Source organism: Panthera leo, chromosome C1 (assembly GCF_018350215.1).
Source record: "Panthera leo isolate Ple1 chromosome C1, P.leo_Ple1_pat1.1, whole genome shotgun sequence".
NCBI lineage: Eukaryota > Metazoa > Chordata > Mammalia > Carnivora > Felidae > Panthera > Panthera leo.
Window position 1 is genome coordinate 73,471,562 of NC_056686.1, and position 11,165 is coordinate 73,482,726.

The 11,165-nt window shown below is 42.1% G+C and overlaps 1 long non-coding RNA gene across 1 annotated transcript; it reads left to right on the forward strand.

The window, feature by feature from the left end:
• The first annotated feature begins 2,778 nt into the window (after window positions 1–2,778).
• On the forward strand, window positions 2,779–10,911 carry LOC122227356. The gene is made up of 3 exons (XR_006205986.1): window positions 2,779–2,864; window positions 8,942–9,011; window positions 9,984–10,911. It is a non-coding gene; the product is annotated as an uncharacterized LOC122227356 (long non-coding RNA).
• The last annotated feature ends 254 nt before the right edge of the window (window positions 10,912–11,165 follow it).

Consider the following 11,165-nt stretch of genomic DNA (forward strand, 5'->3'; position numbering starts at 1 on the left):
ACTTCCCCTTCTAAACACTTGGCTCATTTGTAATGATGTAACAACTCAGTTGTAACTATTTGTTTAATATGTAGGGATTAAAAAGGCAAGTTCTTGAACCAGATAGACCTTGTTGTGAATCCTGGTTCTGAGAGCTGTACATCCTGGGCCCCTGGGAAGATGTCTTAATGCCTCCTTGCCTCAGTTTTGTCATCTGTAAAATGTGAACAATAACAGTATTGGCTTCATATGATTGTTCTGAGTTTTAAAAATGATAATGTGAGCAGGGCTCAGTACGGCGCCTGGGATACTGCAAGCATGCCGTGACTGTCCGCAGTTGTTGTTACCGCTGCTATTGTTCCAGAATAAATAGATGGCCATCTGTCATCTTTTGCCAGGGACAGTCCTGATTTGCCAGTTGTCTTGCCATAATTATTAATAGTGTCCCTCTGTGCTCTCAAAAGTGCCCCTGTTTGGAAAAACTATAGAAATGGTGGGGCTGATTAGTGGTTGCCTAGGTGAGGGAAGTAAAATTGGGAAAATCTGAATAAGATTAGTGGATAGTATCGGTGTCCATAGCTTGGTTGTGGTATTAGACTATTGTTTTACAAGCTGTTACTGTTGAGGAAAATTAGGTAGGGAGGACACAGTCTCTCTCTGTATTATATGTCACAATCCCATGTAAATCTCAAGGATTTCAAAATTAAACGCCTAGTTAAAAGAAGAAGAAAAAAGTTCAGTTTGGAAGATAAATAATAGGATAGCCATCCTGAAACAATATTCATTATCCCACCAAGATATGACCACTTTTTATAAAAAGACCTGCCATGGTTCCCTCTATTTTCTTTACTCAGTTTTATTTTTATTCATGGTACTTACCTCCACTTGCATACTGTATTTGTTTGTTTCTTCTTTCAACAACTATGTTTTGAAGGCCTACTATAACGCCTACTAGGTGCCAGCCTTGTATCAATGAACAAACTCCTTGTGAAACTTACATTCTACTGGAGGAAATAATTAATAAACCAAAAACGTAATTGATAAGTTATTTATTTAGTATGTTGGAAAGTAATAAGTGTGCTGGAGAAAAAATATAGAGTAGACATCTCAGTCAGAGTTCTTCAGAAAAACTGAACCAATGGGATCTATATCAACATTTACTTTAAGGAATTGGCTCACACGATTATGGAGGCCAAGCAGCCCCAACGTGTGCAGTTAATGGCATAGTTCCAGTCCCAGTCCAAAGGCTGGAGAAGCAGAAGAGATGACAGCATAAGTTCTAGTCTGAAAGCTGACAGACTAAAGACCCACGAAGAGGCAACGTTTCAGCTCAAGTCTGAAGGCAGGCAAAAGCCGATGTCCCATTGCCAAGGTGATCAGGCAAGATGAGTTCCCTCTTAGTGTTGGGAGAGTCAGGCCTTCAACTGATTGGATGAGGCTCACCTCCACTGGGGACAGCAATCTTTTTAGTCTACGGACTCAAATGTTAATCTCAGCTAAAAAATACCCTCACACCCAGGATGATGTTTGTACAAACATATGGCCACCTCATGGCCCAATTACAATGACACATAAAACCAACCAGCACAGCAGGATAAACGGGAATGGATACTGGGCCATGGTTGAAATTTTGAACAGGGCATTCATGTAGCCTTTTTGAGAAATGGATATTTGAGCAACAACTTAAAGAAGGTGAGCCATTGCTCAAATTTCCTGATTAGAATGAAAGCTTTATGAAGCCAGAGATTTAATTTTTTTATGTTATATTCCCAGTACCTGGTACTTATTAGGGTTCTCAAAAGTATTTGTTGGGTCCATGAGTGAATGACTGGGGATGGGGATTGTGTAGTTATACCTCTTGCCCTTAGTGCCACGTTTAACACATCCTTAGCAATCAATAAGTATTGTCTTTTTATTTCTATGATTGTTTCTAATAGATAATAAATGTCACTGTGGACACAGGCTTACTTGTTTTGTTTGATATTATGTCTCAGCACTTCAGCACTTAGAACTGTGTTTGCAACACACATAATAAATAATCAGTAATGATCATTACTGACTATGGGCTCAGATATGGAGACTGAGGTTTGTGAAGTGCTTGACCATGGATGGTCTCGTGGCCAAGAAGCAGCGGGGTCAGGGCCTTCAAGCTGACTTTCCAAGTCTCAAACTGTAGTATTTTTTTTATACCAAATTTCTTTTATTTACTTAGTTAATGTTTATTTGTTTTTGAGAGAGACATGAGCAGAGAAAGGGCAGAGAGAGGGGGACACAGAATCCGAAGCAGGCTCCAGACTCCGAGCTGTCAGTACAGAGCGCGATGCGGGGCTCGAACTCACTGACCGCGAGATCATGACCCGAGCCGAAGTTGGACGCTTAACCGACTGAGCCACCCAGGCACTCTCCAAACGGCTTTTATTTATTTTTTTTTTTTAATTTTTTTTTTCAACGTTTTTTATTTATTTTTGGGACAGAGAGAGACAGAGCATGAACGGGGGAGGGGCAGAGAGAGAGAGGGAGACACAGAATCGGAAACAGGCTCCAGGCTCCGAGCCATCAGCCCAGAGCCTGACGCGGGGCTCGAACTCACGGACCGTGAGATCGTGACCTGGCTGAAGTCGGACGCTTAACCGACTGCGCCACCCAGGCGCCCCTCCAAACGGCTTTTAAAATCGCCCTGCGTCTCTCATTTGGCCATGGTCTTTCTGTCACCCACCCTGCTCTCCCCTTATTTGCTCACACCAGGCTGTGTTGCCATGTGTCCCCGAGTGACAGGCAGGCAGGTTACGTTCAGCTGTCAGCGCACACACCTCTCAGAGGACAGCCACCTCCTGCAGACACCGCGGCGTCCAGGGGGTACCCCCTCGCGCTAACACAAGTGAGAGGTAATGTAACCTTTTGGCGACCATTGACTTTGTCAGACAATAGCGCGTGCGGTTCAGTTTGAAAGACTCCACCGGGAAGTTGCAGACTTTTAAAACTAATTTGGTGTTTATTCAACTTTGCAATCACTTCTATGTACTATCTGTGTTTCACACACCGTGAAACGGCGCTACACTGTGCAATTGAATTAGCTGTACAGTGACTCAAAGGCATTAAACAATGACTTTGATATTTTAAGTACTGACTAGGAGGGATTTTTAATTCCTTCCTCATAATGAAAGCAACAAAAAAACCCAGTTCCACAACCCTGGAACACTTATTCTCTTTTCTATTCTGGGTGGACCCCACTGAGACAGAAAAAAATCTCCGAGCATTTAGTTTGCTTAATGGCAGAAGAAAAATTAAACAAGCATAGACGTGCAACCTTAATGACACCCAGCAACACTAGAATAACAGTTCCCAGCTTCTAAAACCTGTTATTTAATATAATGGGTAAATCTTGTGGGAGCTTTTCAGGTGCTGCTGAGTCTGAAAAAACAGCTACTTTGTGAGAAGGGGCGGGGGCAGAGGCAGGGCGCGGGCCCTGCTCTGCTCAGTTGCTCAGGAGGGTTTTCGGTGCACGATCCAGGGCAGGCAGGCGCTGGCTGGACCGTCCCTGGAGGCCGTGGCCCTTCCGGAGACAGCTCCGGGGCTATGTGGGGTACGAGTGTCGTCAGTTCTGCCAGTGACAAGGAGGAATTTTCAATACAGAGCCTTTCAGGAGACGGCATTGACAGCAAGGAAGAAGCTGGGGGGGGGTGGGGGGAGAAAAACCTCAAAACAAAAACCGCAGCAAGTGAATTAGTGCCGTGAAACTACAAGCATTAGCTGGTAATAGTTCAGGGCAAAGCACCTAAGTGATGATTCACATCTGACAATAAATATATGAATAGCTGTTGAAAGCTTGTTTGATTTTCACAAAGAGGTTTGAACAAACATTCGTTTGTTCATTAGTCTTAAGCAACACTTTTATGGCAGGGGATGCATTAAACCTAACGTATGTCTGCTACCAAGATATTCGGTGGTTTTAAAGATGAAGACGCAAAGCCATGCATATCATTTATGGGGAGCAGCCCTGAACTACCTGTAATGGAGTGAGATACAGTTATTATGTATTAATGCTGTGAATCTTCATCCACCGAGAGCAAACCAACAGGCGAGAAGAGCTGCCGCGTCTTGGGAGATAAAGACTTAGAGGGCCCCATCCTGCAGTCGGTACGGGGTTTGCATAAACTCATTTCGTTGTTGTTGTTCTTGTTGCATAATTTTTAAAAACGCAAGTGGTTTAAATCTGTTCCCTGAGGTAATTTATGCTAAACTAGCATTCCAGCACCATAAATTCCCCGCTTATGGCAATCTCTGCTTGGGTGTCAGGTCGGGCTAGGTTACCGAGCAAATGGCCGCTTCAAAATTTTTAGGGTAATTGCCTCTATAACTCGTTTAGCATACGCCCTGTCAGGAAATCTCTCTTTGCCATCGAAGCTCCTGTTCCCCTTTTCCCTCCTCCTCCTTTTCCACACTGTTGTGCTGAAGGCCACTTCTCGGTGCCCAATGACATTGGGCCTTTCATCTGTAGCACCTGGATTTTGTCACTGTTATAGCCGCTGCTCCTGACAACATGATGTCATACCCAATGAGGCCCAGAGGGCAGTGGTTGGGCTGAGCCCCTCTGCCCCACCCATCTCTATCTTTGCCTAAGAAACCATCAGTTGAGGGAAGAGAAGTTGGTTGGAATAAAAGGAAGAGCAAATGACCATAAGCCCAAATTCTTCCAGTTTTTTTCTTTTCTTTTCTTTTCTTTTCTTTTCTTTTCTTTTCTTTTCTTTTCTTTTCTCTTCTCTTCTCTTCTCTTCTTTTCTTTTCTTTTCTTTTTTCTTTTCTCTTTTTCCCTTTCTTTCTTTCTCTCTCTCTTTTCAAAGGCTGGGTTGGTTATTGATGTCTGTCAGAATGGTGTGAGCAATTTCAGCAGCGTACTTTGATCTCTTTCTCTCATCTCATGGGTGTGGACATGAAGCCTTGGCAGGAAGGATGTCATTGGGGTTGTATATTGGACAAAATGACCTGGAGCTTCTACTGATAGATTGCTCCGTATGGGGATTTCTCACCAAACTGCCTAATAAAATATGTTAAATACCCAACTTTTAAATCCAATTCATTAATTATCTTGCTTAAAATATACTTCAAATATATCACATTTGACATTGTATGTCACTGATAGTAGAGGGAAATGATAACACTTAAAAATCAATAAATGTTTTAAATTTATTTTACTTATTATGGTTGTCATAATATTTTGACATGGAGGGCTGATATGTCAACAACGCTGTTATCAGGATGTAAGGCAATGGCACTGAACTGTCTCACCTTCCATGTTGCTGTTTCAGGGTAAAGTGGGCCCAGGGGAAAAATGCAGCTAAAATCTCCAAGGAAGCATTTGCTTATGGAGTCAATACAGGTCATCATTGAATAAAGCAGGCTGAGTGCAAAACAAAAGCTGCGGGAAGAAAGTCCTCTCTCTAATCTGCCACCTTTTTCCCAGTGATTAAAAAATAAGAGGAGTTAGGGGCGCCTGGGTGGCTCAGTAGGTTGAGCATCTGACTTCGGCTCAGGTCATGATCTCACGGTTCGTGGGTTTGAGCCCTGTGTCAGGCTCTGTGCTGACAGCTTGGAGCCTGGAGCCCTCTTCGGATTCTGTGTCTGCCTCTCTCTCTGCCCCTTCCCTGCTCACACTCTGTCTCTCTCTCTCTCAAAAATAAATAAACATCAAAAAAAATTTTTGTTTTTAAATAATCGATGTTAAAATGTATGTAGTGCTTTCTATGTGCCAAACCGTGTCTGAAGTGTTTCATGTACTTTATCTCATTTTGACCTATGAAGTGAGGTACTTGTATTCCTGATTCATAGATAAGAAAACTGAAGGTTGCAAAGCGTACCGAACATCCACAAGGTCACAAAGCTAGTAAGTGGTGAAGCCCAGGTTTTAATGGACCAGTGCTTGGCTCTACCGAGACACCAAAGCCATCAGTGTTCTTCATAGTTTGGAATTCAAATTGATCCTGGTCTCTGGCTCATCCTGACATCCTACAAGAATATTGCTTCATTTCCAAGCCCTTACCGTCTCCAACCATTGGATATTGATATGGTAGAAACTGAATGCGGACAGTGGGTTGAAGTTTACAAAATGCTTTCATACTCCTAGAGAGGAGAGGCTTGGAGGCAACCAGCACTCTTCTCTTTGCCTCCAAGATTTAGAGATTAAAGAAAGATTCAAAGGAAACTGCAAGAAAGGAGCACTTGAGAATTATGCTTTTTCTACCAGTTAGGACACAGGCGAAAACAGATTTTTTGAAAGGCTAAATGTAGGTTTGACCCTGCTTGAACTAACTCCAAAGCAATGAGTAATAGATGTGACTTGGACAGCAAATGTGACTGTGACTTCACAGCAGCAGTATTTTCTATGCCCAGCTAATTAAAGTTCAGCAAAGGGCTCCTGGTGGACAAGGTCAATGTCTTCTGTACCTCAGTCTCTGTATTGTGCAGAGTGGGTGCCTGCACTGTTTTTGTTGAATGTGGTTGTTCACCCACAGCTAGAGATCAGCAGCTTGTTCTTATCTTAAGTCATCTCTTTTCAACTATTGATTTGTTTATAAAGTGTTTTTGTTTTTACTGGGAGTTTCATACCAACACCTTAGCAATTAGCCATGGCAGCTGAAAGGTAGTCATTTGTTTAACTAATATTTATTTACTGTTATGGACAAGGCTTTGTATTAGGCACTGGGGATATGGCAGCGCGGAACAAGGCAGACAGATGTGGGAGATAGATGTTGATCAACTAATCAAACAACTGTTTAATTATCATGGTGCTAAGTCTTATGGAGGAGAAGTATAAAATGTCATGGGTGCCCATAATAGGAGACCTTGACCTAGACTAAGGGATCTAGGAAGGCTTTCTTGGAGAAATGATGTTTAGGCTGAAGTATTAAGGATGAATGAGAACGAGGGCAAGCAGAGTAGGGAAATGATAGAAGGCAGGGTGTCAAACAAATAATCCAGGGACAGAGAATGCATTGGTGAGACCAATTTGCTCAGAAGAAGTTCAGCAGTATTCTGACATAAGAACCAGATCAGTTTGGCTGGAATAGGGTGGTGGGGTGGAGAGCAATGCAGCAGAATAAGTGTCCTCCCTTTTTTTTTAAACCAGTTAAAACTTTTAGTTGCAATAATAAGGGGAATTTATTAGCTCAGTAAACCGAAAACTCCAGGGGTAGGATGGGTCATAACATCATCAGAGCTGTCTATTCCTCTCTGGTTTTCTTGGCCCTAATCTCCCCCACGTGTTGACGTGTAACTCCTAAGGTAGTGAAGTAGCTGCAACAGCCCCAGCCCTCACACCTGCCTTCTACATCATCCAGAAGAGAGAGAAATTTGTTAGAGGATTCCTCATAAGAGGCCCAAAGATTCACCCTCATTGGAGCGGTAGATATCACATGCCCAACCCTGAACCATATCAATGTTGAGGAGGCAGGAATGGTCTGCTTGGTTTGGCCTGGAACAGGTGGTCTGTCTCTGGGGTCAGGGGATGAGTCAGCTTTCCTGGAAATACTGAGATTATAAAACAGAAATCAGGGTATCTGGGAAGCACAGAATGGACAATGGGGGAGGCCACAGTGTCTGCTACAAGTCTGAAGAGGTCAAGATAAGTCTGTGCTGTGGGGTTTGGGGTTTATTAAAACGATAAGGAGTCATTAAAGGACTTTCCGCAAGTCAGTGAGGTCACTAGGTCACAATGAGATGTTTGAAAACACCATTTTGAGCTCCATCTTGATGTTCCTATGTCTATAGTTCCTAAGAGGACAATCATTGACAGGTAAGTAAATCATTAGGTTAGAACCCAAACTGCAAATAATTCTTTTTTTTTAGTGTTCCTAATCATCACAGTTAATTCTTATTAGCCTTTCTAATGTTGATAATAGCTAATGATAGTGATGCGCCAGCCACTTTGAATGGAGCTTTACAGGCATCATTTTATACAATCTTCACGATCCTCCTAGGAAGTAAGTCCCACTATTACCCCATAGTAGGTAATATGGGAAAGGCGAGGATGCGGAAGCTGAGGTATGGAGAGGTTAAGTAACTTGCCCAAGATTTCATAGCTAGTCAAATAGCAAGACCAAGAGCTCTCTGAATTGAAATATTGTGTTATTTTTACTAAACTCTGAAATATCATGGGGGCAGTGGAAACCATGTCTTTATTTATCTGGCAAACAATTATTGAATGAAGCCTTGTGCCAGGACTCAGGAGTCTCAACTGGCTAGCCATCTGCCAGAATTTTTAAAAAATGTGATAAAATACATACGATGTAAAATTTTGCCACTTAAACCATGTTTATGCCATGTAATTCAGTGGCATTAATTACATTCAGAATGTTATGTAACCACCTCCCCTCCCACCCTCTGGTAACGTCTTATCTGCTCTCTGTGTCTATGAATTGCCTATTCTACTATTTTATGCAAGTGAATTCACACAATATTTGTTCTTTTGTGTCTTACTGTATTTTATGGTTATTTCACTTTGCATGGTGTTTTTGAGGCTCATCCGTGTTGTAGCATGTGTTAGAACTTCATTCCTTTTCCTAGATGAATAATCTGCCAGCGAATTGACAAAACTCTTTTTGTTAGTACAGTAATTGCAAAATATTTGAAGTTGAAAAGGATAATATTAAATTAGCTTTCTCTAATTTCCACTGTCTTCATGATATTCTGCTGTCTTAGATTCAGCAGCCTTCCATTTATTGGTGTTCCCTGCCTGGCTCCAAAGGCATTTGTGGTTGCAACTACTGCCCTTGGAGTCCAGGGTGACAGAGCCCTTGGGGATTGTTTAGGCTGGTTCCGCTCCTCAAGAAGGCAGAAACTGGTCTTTGTGCTCCTTTCTGCCATCACTTAGCACTGTGCCTTATATACTAGGTGCTTAAGAAACATTTGTGAATTCAAGTTTCAATTCAACGTAGCAAATCTTTATCAAACGTTTGTTGTGTTCTAGGAACCACGCAAAGGGATAAGGGTACAATGAAGAACAAAAGAAATGTGTTCTCTCAAAGACTATGCTACAGGTAGACAAAAAAGATGATAAGAGCTGATGATCTTTTTTTTTTTAAATGTTTTTAATGTTTATTTATTTATTTATTTATTTTAACGTTTATTTATTTTTGAGACAGAGAGAGACAGAGCATGAATGGGGGAGGGTCAGAGAGAGAGGGAGACACAGAATCCGAAACAGGCTCCAGGCTCTGAGCGGTCAGCACAGAGCCCGACGCGGGGCTCGAACTCACGGACCGCGAGATCATGACCTGAGCTGAAGTCGGAGGCTTAACCGACTGAGCCACCCAGGCGCCCCAATGTTTATTTATTTTTGAGAGAGAGAGAGAGAGAGAGAAAGAGAGAGGGTGAGAGAGAGAGAGAGAGTGGGAGAGGGACAGAAAGAGGGGGAGACACAGAATCCGAAGCAGGCTCCAGGCTCTGAGCTATCAGCACAGAGCCCCATGTGGGGCTCAAACTCACTAATGGTGAGATCATAACCTGAGCCAAAGTCGGACGCTTAACTGACTGAGCCTCCCAGGCATCCCAGAGCTGATGATCTTAAAAATAGCAATGTCTTCTATTTTTATACTTTTTTGTTTCCAAAGAATGTTCCTATAGATTAGCTCATTTAGTGCTATGATGTCTGATGTACATTACTTTTGAAAACTGATGGTTATTTGTTAGCATAGTTTGAATGGAACAAGCTGGGTGAAGTTATTGGTTAACCAAGATTTTAAAGTTTGATTGGAGGGGTGGTAAATGATGAATTAATTCTTTCAGAAGGTTTCTTTAAATCTAAAAATAGTTTGTGTAAAGGAAATCATTTCTCAGCCAAGTTGGGAGATATGCCAATTTTTGCTGTGCTCTAAGAATCCTTACCAATTTTCCTGCCATTTTATGGGCCTCGCTCTCTTGATACCTCCAGGATTTAAGTTAAAAGAGGGTTTTAAGCAAAATCCAGAATGCACTGCCCTTGTCTCTTCATGTGTGTCCTATGTCCCTAGGTCAGTCGTGAGGGCTATTAGAGAGTGAGCAGCTTCAGAGTGCTCTTGTGGAAGTTTCCTGAGCTCACCAGACTTGCTGTCACCTGGAACCGTCCCACTGATTTGGTCGCAGCTGCATCCTAGTGGAAAAGAGGATAATGGAACAATAGCTGTCCCACAGACCTCAGCAACTCTCCATTTTGCTGTGTAGCTGAAAGTGTGGGTCCCGGTCTTCATTTGTCACAACCTCCTCACTCTGGAGATCTGGGAAAGAACGAACGTGGAACGAGCCAGCATGTGGTCAGTGAAATGACCAGGAGGAGACGGTGGCTTTCTGAATTTTCTATAATCACTTAGTTCTGTGTTATTACCAGTGAGAATGAGAGGGACCCACAGAGAGCAGTGGACTAGTAACCTTGAAAGAATTCAAATTCAAATTATAAAAAGTGCTGTTTGTCACACATTAGGAAAGAACATTAATACATCTGAACAAACCCACCTAAGAAACTTGTGTGGGAGATAGAGAAAGAGACTCTTGGAAGGAGGAAATGCCAGTTCAGTCTGGTTTATAGAAACTCCAACCACAAGCTCTTTTCAAAAGGATATCAGGATTCAAGCATTACATCATCTAAAGAAATTCTCATTGGTGTTCAGACCCTGACTGGCTGGGATCTGATTCTCTTTATTTAACCCTTTCTCAGCTGAGACGTTGCCCGTTCTAACTTTGGGAATATACTATCCATGTTGTTTGCAACAGCCGTTAGCATTTGAGCAGAAAGCATCTGAAGGGAGTTGCTTTCTATAAACCCCTCAGCTCAGTGTAAGTTTTGTTCTTAGAGTGTCACAAAGTTATTTCAAACGCTTTGTTGCTATGTAATTGCAAAAGCCTCATTCCTGGGAGAAATGCTTCAGTGAAAGCCTTTGAAAAATAAAGAACATCTAGTCATTGTATGATTACCTTCCCCACACCTCAGTCCCCTTTCTCTTATTTTTTTCCAGCTTTATTGAGATGTAATTGACACATAACGTTGTGTCGGTTTAAGGTACACAGCATAATGATTTGATATGGACGTGTATTGCCAAATGGTTCCCACGATAAGATTACTTCCATCTCCTCACACAATTACCATTTTTTAAATAGTGAGACCATCGAAAGTTTACTCGATTAGCAACTTTCAAACATATAAGACAGTATTGTTAACT